A 15,107-nucleotide genomic window follows, 5' to 3' on the forward strand; every position below is an offset into this window, starting at 1 on the left:
AATAAGATAATTTAGTGGGTGTGGTGGCACAGGACGTCAACGCCGCCGCTGAGGAGACCAGGGCAAGATCGTGAGTTCCAGGCCGGCCTGGGCTGCACTGTGAGACTGTTGAAAACAAAACACCAGTTAACGCAGACCATGAGACGTTATGGGACCTGGTGTCACAGAAGTAAGACCATCAACTCATGGAATATGAGGCAAAGTTTCATTGGGTAAAAAGAAAGGAAGGGAAAAAAGGAAATACTGGGATCTCAGGATGCAGCCCTGAACTGTTCAGCTTTTATTGGAAGTAACCATATGATGTTTATAGCAAAACAGGATGGGAGTTAAACCATAAGGTTAGTGTTAAAACAGGGATGGGGTCTATTATAAGAAGTCACAAGGTATTCATTACATAGGTTATATAGGTGGAACTGAGGCAAGAAACATTCTATGCTATGTAATAACAAAGATATTTAGAAACAAAGAGATCCAGGAAGGTCATGGAACATTGCACAGAGGGGTCATCCCATTCTTAGATAACAGTCAACACCTGCATTTTGCAATAAGGCCTGTGGTAATGATTCCTGGAACTTCTTTAGCTGTCAGGAGGATCAGCTTGGATGGTGGCCTCCATTATGTGTGCCTAGAGGCGAGGACTACACAGGAGGATGTTTGACCAGGTCTATTATGTGCCTTTATATTCCATTTTCCATGAAACACGTATGAAAATTGAAAAGCATGTTTTGTATTCTTATGGAGTTCCACTGTGTGGTAGTACAGACTGTTAACTTTTTATTTTCTGGAATGAATTCCAGTGCATTTCAGGATTATGTCAGGTAGTCCCTTGTTCCAACAGAATTTGTCATATTGCAAAGACAATATAGAATTACATTTTGTCCTAATTTAATATTTCCACATTTCATAAAAATGAGGTCTCTTTAAGATTATCCTGTGTTACAGCTCTTTAAAAGAATGTGAAAGGCTGGGCGTGGTGGTGCATGCCTTGAATCCCAGCACTTGGGAGGCAGACGTAGGAAGATCACCAAAAGTTTGAGGACACCATGAGACTACATAGTGAATTCCAGGTCAGCATGGGCTAGAGTGAGAACCTACCTCAAAAAAAAAAAAAAAACAAACAAACAAAAAAAACCAGAAAAAATGGGGGGGGAGGGAAGAAATGGCTTAGCGATTAAGGCCTTTGCCTGCCAAGCCAAAGGACCCAGGTTCGATTCCCCAGGACCCACGTTAGCCAGCTGCACAAGGGGGCGCACTCGTCTGAAGTTCGTTTGCAGTGGCTGGAGGCCCTGTAGCGCTCATTCTGTCTCTTTCTCTTTCTCTGTCTGTCGCTCTCAAATAAATAAATGAAAATAAAAAATTATATTAAAAAAATCTGAAGTTTGGAGAAAAGGCTCAGCAGTGCTTCCTTGCCTGGATTTGATAGCCCAGTATCCATTTAAGTCGCATGTGAAAAAAAAATGAGTGCACTTTTCTCTAGACACTACCAGTTTCTAACCTACACCCCTAGCTATTGTTTGGCTTTATAATATAGGATAAGATATAGTAGAATTTTTTTTATCTAAGTAGTTTCAGTAGGAAAGGTACATGGAGGAGGGGGGCAGCAAGAACCCAGCAGCTCAGCATGCTGGATCTTGTAGTTTCTGAGGCTGCACACTGGTGATGTTGCAGGCATGCTGGTAGGTGAAGACCAGTTGTTCGACATCGGGTGACCTGAAGACGCTGCTTACAGACAGGCGCGCTCTCTGTTTGTACCCGCCATCTCCGCGATGGGGCAACACGTGGAACAAGACCCAGGCTGGGTGTAGTGCCCACCCCACCCATCTTCCCCACCCGGCGGCACGCTCCGGAAGTGGCTCCGGTTTGGTGGGCCGGAGGCGGGTCCTCGGACTACGGTGGCCGAGCGAGGCCGAGCGGCTCCCGGGCTGCCCCGACCGAGGCGCTGCTGTGGAGGCTGATGCCAGGGCTGGAGCATTTCCTGGTGGGTGGCTCCTGCATTTGTGCAGTTCTCCAGTCCTGATTGGTGAGGGTTGGCTAGCGGAGTCGAGAAGGTGGGTATTCGTGTTTCTGGTCCCCAGATGACCAGATCCTCTGGGCCTGCCTCAGGGGACCCTGTGGCCCGTTGGGGCTCTCGCTTCTCTCACGCGTCCTTCTCAGTCATTCATTTTGACCCAGAGAGCGTACGTAAACCTTCTGTGGGCAGCTGTACTTTCTTCCTTGAGGCTTTCTTTGGTGGTCCAGAGGCGAACTGGAATTGTTTGTCCCCTGACGTATCTCAGCCATTTCACCCACTCCCAATGCCAGTGATCTGTCTGCTTACTTTTTCTCCATTTAAAACACGAGAGAGAGAGAGGGAGGGAGGGAAAAATGAATGTGAGTCTGAATCTTTACTCACTTCCCTTGTATTTTGTAACACCCCAGCTTGAATATGGAAAAATGCCTTTCCATTCAAATATTGTTTACCGGCCTAATCTGCTTTTTGCTTACTTTTTCCATCCCACTACATCAAAGGGCTTTTGAGGTGAGAGACTCAGAACAGGGTCTTCCATGTAATGACTGACTTTAAGACCTCTCAAGAGCCAACTCAGCATCACTCTGCTTGGCATTGTTTCTTCTGATCTCCGGCTTCATTTTTGTATTGATTGTTTTCTCGCAAAAAGTGCACTGCTACCCTAGAGTTGTGAACATATCACCTTACAGCTTCTTAATATTTGAATAACTTAGATGGGAATCTTCTGTTTCCTTTTCTGTCTATATGTCCCAGGAGGATATTTGTAATGATTTTGTGTCACTGGATAGCAAGTACACACAAAGGAATAATTTTTCCTTCTTGCTTGTGATTTGTAATTAGACTAGGAGTCACTGTAAGTACCCAGAGGGATAGGAAGGGGTTTGAAAGCTAAAGTTTGTGTATTTTCTGAGTTTCAAATTGATAAAGCCTTTTTCCTAAACAGGATTCCCCAGTAACTCCCCACCCTGTAAAGCCACATGCAAAAGTGGTGCATATATCTGGAGGTTTTATAGTGGCAAGAGGCCCTGATGTGCTCTTGTTCTCTCTCTCTCTCTCCTTGTAAATTGGTAATAAATTTTAAAGAAAAATCAAGGTATAATCTTAAAATGTCTTTGTTGAAACTAACTGATCAAATTAGGTTTCCATTCAAGTGCAATTTCTTGGTTCTAATTTCCAATTTTAGTATCACCTAGTCTTGCAGATCTGTTATCACACCTTATAATACCTTCAGTTCACTATGTTGAAAGTCTGCTGTAACACTTTAATGCCTTCACTTCACTATCTTAAGATCTACTTTCCATTCAAACCCAGGTCAGCATGCTTTACAAGCAAGTGTCTTGAACTGCTGAGCCATCTCTTCAGCTCCAATACCTTGATATTTCAAGAAGAAAAACCATTAAAATATTTTTACTTTAAAAATAGGCTGTGTTCAGTTATATAGTTTTAAAATATTTTTATTTTTATTTATTTATTTGACAGAAAAAGAGGGAGAGAGAGTGAGAGAATAGGCATGCCTGGGCCTCCAGTCACTGCAAACGAACTCCAGACATGTGTGACCCCTTGTGCATCTGGGTAACGTGGGTCCTGGGGAATTGAACCTGGGTCCTTTGGCTTTTCAGGCAAATGCCATACTGCTAAGCCATCCCTCCAGCCCCTAACTATAATTTTTTCCTCATCTTATGATTGTAGTTCATCTGGGATGAAAATATCATTTCTTTTTTTTAAACTCTACTTACTGAGCTACTTCCCCAGCCCCTGCTTCAGAAAAAAAAAATTCTGAATGGCCTGAAATGCAAAATTTATAAGACTTAAAAAGAATTATCTATGTGTATACTTGCATATGCAAATGTGTGTGGATGTGCCAGGGGTCTTGCCACTGCAAATGAATGCCAGATGCTTTGCCACTTCGTTCATCTGACTTTATGAGGGTGGCTAGGATATTGTACCAGGGCTGGCAGAATTTGCGAAGAAGTACCTTTAACCACCAAAGCATCTACTCAACCCCTAAAAAATTTTTTTTTCAAATCCCAGTGAAAATTTTAGGCACTATTAATGAAAAATCAGTGAAGGTCACTATGTACATGACACTAATACTACTGGTATTCTGTTTCCTCCCTAGATAACCCCAGGAAAATTCTTGATTCTTTAGCAGAATTCCTTTAAATATATCTCTAAGTAAGATAATAACTTACCTATATAGTCCTTAGATTTTATTGTTCTTCATTTTATTCTGAAACTTACAATGATCCTGAACTCAGTTACCACATTGACCTTGAATTCTTTTCAGTCCTCCAGCCTAAACCTCCAAAGCATTGGGTTTAGAGGTGTGGGCCACCACACGGAGATGCTACCAATTTCCTTTACAAAGAATGCCTCTTCAAGTTTCTTTTCACAATTTTTTCTTGACTCAGGCAAATGAAGAACTGGTGGAAACAGCCTGAATCAGATACAGTTTAAAGAAACTTGCTTACATGGATATCTCTGAATTACCTGCTTTCCTCTGGCAACCAGTGTCTGTCTTGTCCTTCTGGATAGAGTCCCCATGCTCCAAAGTGAGTAGCTAGTTGATAGTAGAGCACCTCTGCGATTTTGTTCCTTCAGCATCACCTGGGCCTAGGCTGCGTGTGCTAGAATGTCATGGGGGCAAAACTGTTCAGTTCATAGATCACACGGTATGGTAGAATATGGTGTGGTCAAAGCTGTTCAGTTCATAGTTCACATGGTGAGGTCGAATGTGGTGGAGGCAAAGCTGCTCAGCTTATGGTTCATATGGTGAGGAAGAATGTGGTAAGAGCAATACTGCTCAGTTCATGGTTTTCCTGGTGAGGTAGAACATGGTGGGGTTAAAGCTGCTCAGTTCATGGTTCATATTGTGAGGTAGAATGTGGTGGGAGCAAAGCTGTTTAGTTCATACCTTATATGGTGAGGTAGAATGTGATGGGGACAATGCTGTTCAGGTCATGGTTTACATGGTAAGGTCGAATTTGGTGGGTGCAAAGCTGCTCAGTTCATGGTTCATGTGGTGAGGTTGAATATTGGGGGGGTCAAACGGTTCAGTTCTTGGTTCATGTGATGAGATCGAATGTGGTAGGGGCAAAGCTGTTCCGTTCATGGTTTACATGGTAAGCTAGAATATTTTGGGGATAAAGCTATTTAGTTCATGGTTCACATGGTGAGGTAGACTATTGTGAGGACAAAGCTGTTCAGTTCATGGTTCATATGGTGAGTGTGGTGGTTTGATTCAGGTATCCCTCATAAACTCAGGTGTTCTGAATGCTAGGTTTTCAGCTGATGGACATTTGTGAATTAAGGCCTCTTGGAGGCAGTGTATTGTTGGGGGTGGGCTTATGGGTATTGTAGCCAGTTTCTACTTTGCCAATGTTTGGCACACTCTCCTGTTCCTGTTGCCCACTTTTTGTAGGACAGGGGGTGATGTCTACCTTCTCCTCATGCCATTGTTTTCCCTGCCATCATGGAGCTACCCCTCAAGCCTGTAAGCCAAAATAAAACTGCTGCTCTTGGTTGGGTGATTTCTACCAGCAGTGCAAGCCTGACTGCAACAGTGAGGTAGGATGTGGTGGGGACAAAGCTGCTCAGTTCATGGTGCACATGGTGAGGTAGAATGTGGTGGGGGCAAAACTGCTCAGTTCATAGTTTTAATTATACATTTTTTAGTTTGAAAAATTTTGGTTGTATTGTTAGAGACTAATATAAACTTATTGTATAATTTTATGTATTAACTTTGTTATTATATATATTTTTAAGAAATACTTCATTGTATATTCATTTATTTAATTGATTGAAAATGAGGCAGAGTGAAGAGAGAGAGAGAGAGAGAATGCATGTAACAAGGCCTTCAGCTGCTGCAAAGGAACTCCAGACCCATGCACCACCTTGTGTATCTGGCTTACTTGGATCCTGAGGAATGAAACTTGGGTCCTTTTGCTTTGCAGGCAAATGCCTTAACCACTAAGCTGTCTCTCCAGTTCTAAAAATACTTCATTTTCAAAGCTGTGGTAGCATGGTGGCTTGTGCTTGTATTCCCAGCTACAGTTGAGGTAAGATGATTGTGAATTCAGGGCAGAGCAGACTATATGGTGAAACTCTGTCTTAAAAAGATATGTTAGAAAAAAAAAGATATGTTGGGCTGGAGAGATGGCTTAATAGTTAAGGTGCTTGCCAATGATGCCTATGGACCCAGATTTGATTCCCTAGTACCCAGGTATACCAGATACACAATGTGGCATATTTATCTGGAGCTAGTTTGTAGTGGCTAGAGGCCCTGGCATGCTCATTCTCTACTTGCTTCTCTCTCACAAATAAATAAATAAATAAATATTTAAAAATATACGTTAAAAAATTAAAAAATAAAGCAAATTACAAAATTAGGGTTTTTTCTTACAAAGTTCCATTTATAACACTTTTGATGTCTTTATATTACTGACTTTAACCCTTTAAAGAGTTAATATTAAATTTTTTCAATAGATCATAACTCAACCTTTTTTATGCCGATTTTCCTTTATAGAAGTTTTCATTTCTATATAATTACTTTTTTCTAACTGATTTCTTGTTCTGTACACCATGTGTAGAAGGCCATTTCTTCCCTAGGTTTATTTGAATGCTGTATTCTGTATTTCTTTTGAGTGGGCACACATGCTCTCTGTACTTGGATTTGCATCTTTTTTTTTTTTTGTTTTTTTGAGGTAGGGTCTCTAGCCCAGGCTGACCTGGAATTCACTATGTAGTCCCAGGGTGGCCTCAAGCTTATGGTGATCTTCTTACCTCTGCCTCCTGAGTGCTGGAATTAAAGGTGTGTACTACCATGCCCAGCTTGGATTTGCATCTCTGATTTGTCTAGAATTGATCTGTGAGCATGTCATTGAGCTTTATGTTTTGAAATCTGTTAGCTTATTATTCTTTGTACTTTTTTATTAATACATTTGATTTTACTTCCCTTGCAAGTTTTCCAGTGTCCTGATGGTACAAACTTCTCCTGACTACTACAAAAATGCCATTCATCTGTTAGTGTATAAGGATATCTTGCAACAAAGACTTGTGAAGGAAAAGGTGACTTAAGCAAGCTGATGTTAATTTCTGTTCTCCAGTCATTCTGGGAACAGGCAGTTCAAGTTCATTATGAAGGTACTTCAGCAAAAATGTATAGAGACCCAGGAGCACTGTGGTTCTCTTCCACAGTGGGGTGCTGCTTTCTCTGGAGTGTCCAAGATGACTCATGACTCACAGTTCAAACAATAGGATGGAGAAAAAAGCGAAACAGTTACCATTCCATTTTTGAGGACACACATTCTTTCCCATCACCTTCTACCAGCCAGACTACTGCAATATCTACAAGGGACATTGAGCTGTGATTTTTGTTCTTGAAGGCATGTGCCCAACTGAAAGTCAGTTTCCATCGCGATGTGAAAACGATGGGTTCTTTCTGCTGCTCCAGGGTTTCACTGATAAAGATTAGTTCGCATTCTTCCTTCACCCACCAAAAGCAATGCAATGTAAAATGCTATGGTATGGATTTTTTTGTTTGATTTTTTCAGTGTAGGGTCTCACTGTAGCCCAGGCTGATCTGGAATCTACTATGCAGTCTCAGGATGGTCTTGAACTCATGGCTCATCTTCCTACTTCTGCCTCCCGAGTTCTGGAATTAAAGGCATGATGAGCTACCACGCCCAGCTCTGGGATGGATTTTTAAGATATGTTTTATTGGTGTAAAACCAAAGCATGGTGACAATTTTTGTCTGCCAGTGAGGCACACAGAATTACAGGAAAAAGATTATTCCCTTGCTGTTTCCTTATTGACAAAAAAGAAGAAAATGGTGCTTTTAGGTTTTTTTCTTTTTAATAAAATAATGACTAGCAAGACTGGAAATTTATCTGGAAAAATATTTAAGTTTTATCAAATAAGTAAAAAGTCAGTAATACTTGTTATAGCTTCTAAAGAAAAAAACGATAGAATTGAAAAGCAGAGAAAGGCTTCTTAAGCCATCTATATACATTTTTCTTCTTTGTTAACAAAGAAAACAATTCATGATTCTGCTAAAAGTTCATCTATCAATAAAGAGGTAGACATGGAATGTCGTACATCTCACCTTAATAGTGAACGCTTTGCATCTCCTAGCACAAGAGGACTATTTAAAGTCTTATGTTACAAGGCATCAACATATCTGGCCACAACTGGTTTGCTTGTGTCTGACACGAGCCTTTCAATTCTTGATCTGTGTTTTATATAAAGTTGTCCATCTAATATAGTAAAAATTACCCTAATATGAACTCAGTGCATCATTCAAAGCTACAAAACAGATAGTTCTCATTGTCATTCAATTCTAGAAATTTTTCAGTTTCCTTTTTTGTTTTGTTTTGTTTTTTCGAGGTAGGACCTTACTCTGGTCCAGGCTGACCTGGAATTAACTCTATTAGTCTCAGGGTAGCCTTGAACTCATGGCAATCCTCCTACCTCTGCCTCCTGAGTGCTGGGATTAAAGGCGTGCACCACCATGCCAGGCTCTCCTTTTTTTTTTTTTTTTTTTAATTTCATCTACTACCCATTTATTGTTTAAAAGTGTGTTGTTAAGTTTCCAAGAGCTTGTGGGATTACTGGTGCATCTTTTGTTGTTAATTTCTAGCAATACAGCATTGTGATCTGATATCATGTAGGAAATTATGCCTATCTTCCTAAATATATGGAAACAGGCTTTATGGCCCAGTATATGATCTATTTTAGAGGAGGTTCCATGGGCTGTTGAGAAGAACGTGCAGTCTGTGGATTTTAGGTAGAATGTTCTGTAGATATTTGTTATGTCTAATTGATCTTTGGGGTTGTTGAACTCTGGTACTTCCCTGTTACTTTTCTGTTTGGGTGATCTGTCTATGCTGTGTAGTAGTGAAGTCCCCAGCTATGATGGTGTTGGTGGTTATTTCTGTTTTATTGTCAAGTAGGTTTTGTTTTATGAATTGTGGTACACCTGTGTTTGGTGCATAAAGATTTATGATTGTGATATCCTCTTGTTTGATCATTTCCTTGATAAGTAAGAAGTGGCCCATTTTATAATCTCTTTTGAGACATTGTATATATATGTATGTGTATATATATATGCATATATATGTGTATATATATATGAAATATAAATATACACACACATGCATACATATAAGCAGAGAGAGATACATAGAGACAATGGGTATGCCAGGGCCTCTTACAACTGCAAACTCCAGATGCTTGTGCTACTTTGTGAATCTGGCTTTAATTGGATACTGGGGAATTGAACCCAGGCTGTCAGGTTTTGCAAGCAAGTGACTTTAACCACTGACCACTGAACTGTCTCTCCAGCCTCCTCCCATACATTTTTATTTATGACTATGAATGTGCATGCCAGGATCTCTTGCCATTGCAAACAAACTCCAGAATCATGCACCACTTTGTACATCTGGCTTTACATGTGTATTGGGTAATTGAAACCAGGCTATCAGGCTTTTCAAGCAAGTGCCTTTAATCACTGAACTCTCTCTCCAGCCCTTGAGACATTTTTAATGGATATATAGTTCATCATGTACATGCACTGTATTTAATTCACACATCTTATAAACTTATTTTCTTCTTGCTTTTCAGAATTTGCTGAATATGTATGTGATCATTTTAAAATTTAATTTTTTTTTGAGGTAAGGTCTCTCTTTAGCCAGGCTGACCTGGAATTCACTGTGTAGTCTTGGGGTGGCCTCGAACTCATGGTGATCCTCCTACCTCTGCCTCCTGAGTTGTAGGATTAAAGTTATATGCCACCACACCTGGCTTAAAATTTTATTTTTGAAATTTTCACACATGAATATAATGCATAATTTGATCATATTCATCCTTCCTTCTCTTATCCCTCTGCATATTTTTGCTAATCTCCTTCTTCCCAACTAATTCCCTTCCTACTTTTATATCTTTTTTTTTTTCTTAATTTTTGGTTACCCATGGAGTTAAATTAGGGTTGCTTGCATGAATATGGATGGGGATTTTTTACTGTAGTATAGATAACTGACCATTGGCTACATCACTGAAGAAAATGGTTCCCCTTCCTCCAGCAGCCATTAATTGCCAGTAGCTCTTCTGGAGTGGGTAGGGGAGTCTCATGAGCCTTTCTCCCATCTGAAGTGGCATATTAATGTGCTCAATCTTGTGTTGTAACCCACAGCTGCTGTGAGTTCATGAGTGTAACAGTTACATTATATCCAGGAGATAGTATTTCGCAGCACTCCTCCCCATCCTCTGGCACTCAACTTTCTTCTGCCCCGTCCTCCGCAGTGTTCTTTGTGCTTTGGAAGGGATGAGATAGATATCCCACTTAGTGCTGAGCACTTAATAGTCACTTACTCTCAGCACTTTTGCCAGCTATGTATCTCTGCATGTCTGTGATCCAGGCTAAGTGCAGCACTAACTTGAGGATATAAACATAAATATGTAGAAGGCAGTTTACAATTTTCCCATTTAGTATAACAATAGTATTAGGTCTCCTCCTTCAGGCCTGTGACCTCCACAGCTATGAGCTTTTGACCGTATTTATACTACTAGGCATGAATTCCTTCCTGATGGAGTTGGCCTCAAATCCAGTCTGTAAGTAGTTGGTTACCCCATAACAGTCATGGCACTTTTATACCAATGGGCATATCTTGCCCTGGCAAATCACTTGTGAAGCACACATGGTTGATGACTGTTGATGACTTTTCTGTCTCAGCAGCCTACATAGCACCTTTTGGCATTATGAACCTAGCCAATAAAGGCGGAAGCTCCAACTCAGTTCTAGTTTGGTTGCTCTATGACCTTCAACAGGAAGTGGTGTCTTTAGCAATGGGGATTTATCATCTAGTTTTGCTGGGCAGCCAAGAGCTATGGCCATAGCCTGTATTATTTGAGGGGCCCCTGTGACCTCCCTGACCAATAACTCATAAGGAAAACTGCTTCTGGCTTTGTGATTTTTGACTAGTAATCTCTGGCTTCTGGGTATGGCTTTATCAAACTATGTAGGGCACATTTGTTCAAACTTTAAAAACTTGTATTGGAGCTGTAGAGATGGCTCAGTGGTTTAAGACACTTGCCTGTAAAGCCTAATGACCTGGGATTGATTCCTCAGTACCCACTTAAAGCTGGATGCACAAAGTAGTATAAGCATCTGGACTTTGTTTGCAGCAACCAGAGGCCCTGCTTACTCATTCATTCTCTCTCTCTGCATGCAAATAAATAAATAAAAATATTTTTTAAAAACTTGTAATTGGCTTATAAAGTGGCAGTTGTCATTGTTTTGATGCTGCATGTGCAGTCTAGCTGGCCTGTGAGCTTTCTGATTCTCCTGGCTCTGTCTCTCATTGCTATAGGTGTCTTGTGATCTCAGATAAGTGCATCACTTTGTGTCCAGCTTTACATGGGTGCTGAGGAATTTACCTCAGGCCAGTAGGCTTACAAACATGCGTCTTTAAGCACTGAGCCATCTCTTCACCCTCTCAATATAGTTTTGATTTGTATTTCCCCAATGGCTAAGGATGTTGAACAGATCTACAAATATTTCTTAGCCATTTGTATTTCTTCTATTGAGAATTCTGTTCAGTTTCATAGCCTATTTTTTTATTGGGTTGTTTCCTTGGTGATTAGATTTTGAGCTCTTTGTATTCTAGATATGAATCGCTTGTCAGATATATAGCTGGCAAAGATTTCTTTTATTCTTTAAACTGCCAATTCATTAATTGACAGCTTCCCTTGCTGTACAAAAGCCTTTTAATTTTATAATTTGCCTTATTTCCTGAGTGACTGGAGTCTTATTCAGAAATTCCTTACCTATACTTGTATCTTGTAGTGTACTCTCAGGTTTGTCCTTTAGCAGTTTTAGAGTTTCAGGTCTTACATTGAGGTCTTTGATCTATTTGGAGTTGAATTTTATGCAGGGTGAGAGATGAGAATCTAGCTTCATTCTTATGTATATAAATATCCAGTTTTCCTAGCATTTGTTGAAGATGCTGTCTTTCTTTTTCCCAGTGTGTATTTTGGCATCTTTGTCAAAAACCAAGGGGCTATAGTTTTGTGTACTGATATCTAAATCCTCCATTCTATTCTATTGATCTGTATGTCTGATTTTGTGCCAGTACCATGCTATTTTTCTTTCTATGGTTCTGTAAAGTTGAAGTCAGGCATGACAATATGTCCAGTAGTAGTGATTTTCTTGGAATTGCTTTGGCTGTCCAGATCTTTTGCTTTCCATATGAATTTTAGGACTGCTTTTAAAAATTTTATTTTTATTTTTATTTTTATATATTTTTTAAATTAAAAATTTTTATTAACATTTTCCATGATTATAAAATATATCCCATGGTAATTCCCTTCCTCCCCACCCCCACACTTTCCCATTTGAAATTCCATTCTCCATCATATTACCTCCCCATTACAATCATTGTAATTACATATATACAATATCAACCTATTAAGTATCCTCCTCCCTTCCTTTCTCTACCCTTTATGTATCCTTTTTCCCTTACTGGCCTCAGCTACTAAGTATTTTCATTCTCACGCAGAAGCCCAATCATCTGTAGCTAGGATCCTCATATGAGAGAGAACATGTGGCGCTTGGCTTTCTGGGCCTGGGTTACCTCACTTAGTATAATCCTTTCCAGGTCCATCCATTTTTCTGCAAATTTCATAACTTTATTTTTCTTTACCTCTGAGTAGAACTCCATTGTATAAATGTGCCACATCTTCATTATCCATTCATCAGTTGAGGGACAACTAGGCTGGTTCCATTTCCCAGCTATTATAAATTGAGCAGCAATAAACATGGTTGAGCATGTACTTCTAAGGAAATGAGATGAGTCCTTAGGATATATGCCTAGGAGCGCTATAGCTGGGTCATATGGTAGATCAATCTCTAGCTGTTTTAGGAACCTCCACACTGTTTTCCACAATGGCTGGACCAGATTGCATTCCCACCAGCAGTGCAGAAGGGTTCCTTTTTTTCCACATCCCCGCCAACATTTATGATCATTTGTTTTCATGATGGTGGCCAATCTGACAGGAGTGAGATGGAATCTCAATGTAGTTTTAATCTGCATTTCCCTGATGACTAGTGACGTAGAACATTTTTTTAGATGCTTATATGCCATTCGTATTTCTTCCTTTGAGAACTCTCTATTTAGCTCCATAGCCCATATTTTGATTGGCTTGTTTGATTCCTTATTATTTAACTTTTTGAGTTCTTTGTATATCCTAGATATTAATCCTCTATCAGATATATAGCTGGCGAAGATTTTTTCCCATTCTGTAGGTTGCCTCTTTGCTTTTTTCACTGTGTCCTTTGCGGTGCAAAATGTTTGTAATTTCATGAGGTCCCAGTGATTAATCTGTGGTTTTATTGCCTGAGCAATTGGGGTTGTATTCAGAAAGTCTTTACCAAGACCAATATGTTGAAGGGTTTCCCCTACTTTTTCCTCTAGCAGTTTCAAGTTTCAGGTCTGATGTTAAGGTCTTTAATCCATTTGGACTTAATTCTTGTGCATGGCGAGAGAGAAGAATCTATTTTCATCCTTCTGCAGATATATATCCAGTTTTCAAAACACCATTTGCTGAAGAGGCTGTCTCTTCTCCAATGAGTATTTTTGGCATTTTTATCGAATATCAGGTGGCTATAGCTACTTGGGCTTATATCTGGGTCCTCTATTCTGTTCCACTGATCTACATGTCTGTTTTTGTGCCAGTACCATGCTGTTTTTGTTACTATGGCTCTGTAGTATAGGTTAAAATCAGGTATGGTGATACCACCAGTCTCATTTTTGTTGCTCAGTATTATTTTAGATATTCGAGGATTTTTGTGATTCCAAATGAGTTTTTGGATTGTTTTTCTATTTCCATGAAGAAAGCCTTTGGAATTTTGGTAGGGATTGCATTAAATGTGTAGATTGCTTTAGGTAAGATTGCCATTTTCACAATATTGATTCTTCCAATCCAGGAACAAGGGATGTTTCTCTACTTACTTGTGTCTTCTGCAATTTCTCGCTTGAGTGTTTTAAAGTTCTCATTGTAGAGATTCTTTACTTCCTTGGTTAGGTTTATTCCAATGTACTTTATTTTTTTTGATGCTATTGTGAACGGGAGTGATTCTCTGATTTCATCCTCTGTGTGTTGGTTGTTAGCATATATGAAGACTACTGATTTCTGTGTGTTTATTTTGTATCCTGCTACATTGCTGTAGGTTTTGATCAGCTCTAACTGTTTGCTAGTAGAGTCCTTAGGGTCCTTTATGTATAGAATCATGTCATCTGCAAATAATGATAACTTGATCACTTTCTTTCCAATTTGTATCCCTTTTGTGTGTGTCTCTTGCCTTATTGCTATGGCTAAGACTTCCAAAACTATATTAAATAAAAGTGGGGACAGTGGACACCCTTGTCTTGTTCCTGATTTTAGTGGAAAAGCTTCCAGTTTTTTCCCATTTAGTAATATGTTGGCTGTAGGCTTGTCATAAATAGCCTTTATTATATTGAGATACGTTCCTTCTATTCCCAGTCTCTGTAGGACTTTTATCATGAAGGGATGTTGGATTTTATCAAATGCTTTCTCTGCGTCTAATAAGATGATCATGTGACTTTTGTCCTTCAACCTGTTTATGTAATGTATTACATTTATAGATTTGCGTATGTTGAACCATCCCTGCATCTCTGGGATAAAGCCTACTTGGTCAGGGTGAATGATCTTTTTGATATACTCTTGTATTCTGTTTGCCAATATTTTGTTGAGAATTTTTGCATCTATGTTCATGAGGGAGATTGGTCTGTAATTTTCTTTTTTCTACCTTTGCCTGGTTTTGGTATCAGGGTGATGCTGGCCTCATAGAAGGAGTTTGGTAGAATTCCTTCTTTTTCTATTTCCTGGAAAAGCTCAAGAAGCAATGGTGTTAGCTCTTCCTTAAAAGTCTGGTAAAATTCAGCAGTGAATCCATCTGGGCCTGGGCTTTTTTTAGTTGGGAGATTATTGATAACCGTTCGGATCTCCATGTTTGTTCTAGGTCTATTTAAGTGATTAATCTCATTTTGATTTAATTTAGGTAGGTCATATAGATCAAGGAAA

General features: G+C 39.6%; 1 protein-coding gene across 9 annotated transcripts in view; it reads left to right on the plus strand.

The window, feature by feature from the left end:
• The first annotated feature begins 1,660 nt into the window (after positions 1-1,660).
• Atg4c (autophagy related 4C cysteine peptidase) overlaps positions 1,661-15,107 on the plus strand; it is a 113,635-nt gene continuing 100,188 nt past the window's right edge. For 3 of the 9 annotated variants that reach the window (XM_045150472.1, XM_045150477.1, XM_045150476.1), the window contains exon 1: positions 1,661-2,048. The gene's annotated coding sequence lies outside the window, so the exon portion shown is untranslated. Of the gene's footprint in view, positions 2,049-2,072; positions 2,178-4,419; positions 4,561-15,107 lie in introns of those variants that run through there. The other 6 variants (XM_045150471.1, XM_045150470.1, XM_045150473.1 and 3 more) reach the window with 5 other exon arrangements.

This window comes from Jaculus jaculus, chromosome 5, assembly GCF_020740685.1.
Source record: "Jaculus jaculus isolate mJacJac1 chromosome 5, mJacJac1.mat.Y.cur, whole genome shotgun sequence".
Classification (NCBI taxonomy): Eukaryota; Metazoa; Chordata; class Mammalia; order Rodentia; family Dipodidae; genus Jaculus; species Jaculus jaculus.